This window comes from Hypanus sabinus, chromosome 19 (genome assembly GCF_030144855.1).
Source record: "Hypanus sabinus isolate sHypSab1 chromosome 19, sHypSab1.hap1, whole genome shotgun sequence".
NCBI classification, from domain to species: Eukaryota; Metazoa; Chordata; class Chondrichthyes; order Myliobatiformes; family Dasyatidae; genus Hypanus; species Hypanus sabinus.
Window position 1 is genome coordinate 16816669 of NC_082724.1, and position 892 is coordinate 16817560.

Below are 892 nucleotides of genomic sequence, written 5' to 3' on the forward strand. Positions count from 1 at the left end.
AAGGAAATCCCAAACCAGGACTCCCAAAAACAACACACACACACACACACACAAAATATTGGAGGAGCTCAGCAGGTCAGGCATATGGATACGTTTCGTTTTGGGCCGGGACCCTTCTTCAGGACTATCTATTCTGTGCTCCCAAATCCCTTCACACCTCAATCTGAATTCCCTTAAAGTGCGAAACCTCGCTCATACTACTTGCAACTTCTTGACGCTCTCCCAGCCTGTGCAATTCCCTCTGCACACTCCCTGCCTCCACGATAGCAGCTGTTCCTCCATCTCTGTTGATATCTTCTGCAAAGTTGGCCGCTATGCTACCAGCTTCTTAACAAAGACCATCTTCCTCACTATCAACTGCACTACCAACTTTAGTGTCGCCTGCGACCTCATCATCGTGTCTACAACATTGACACCTCAAGTCGTCGCTAACTCATATAACAAAGAACATGGCACTAGAATTTATAGTGCGAATAAATAGGACTAAACCCTGCATGGGCAAGGAACAGAAATGGAGGCAATTCGCTCAGAGATAGACACAGAAGAGTCCGGGATTTCTGAAGGGACTTAACGACAGAGATACCCGTCAGAATTATTTTAAAAGGATTTAGGGGTCTGTGACGTACCCTAAGCAACGCCAAGATCTGGGAAGAAGGATCAGACTGAAGCACAAAGGGTCGAAAGCGGTCAGGATCTCAAACGAAAAGCGCGTTTAAACTACAACTTCCGCTGTCCCCGCCGGCTCTGGGAGATTGACAGCTGACGTAAAGAACACGGCACAGCCAATCAACTTCGCCGGCGCCAACCGTTCCCTCCCCCCACCGAGACCGTTGGTCGCTCACGCTGACAAAGAGCCACGTGATCCGGTTCCCGAGCATCCGTCCAATCAGCT

At 49.3% G+C, this 892-nt stretch overlaps 1 protein-coding gene across 1 annotated transcript in view; it reads right to left on the reverse strand.

Moving 5' to 3' along the window:
- The window catches only part of rab43 (RAB43, member RAS oncogene family), a 122391-nt gene that overhangs the window by 6308 nt on the left and 115191 nt on the right, over positions 1–892 (reverse strand). The gene's annotated exons all lie outside the window — the stretch shown is intronic.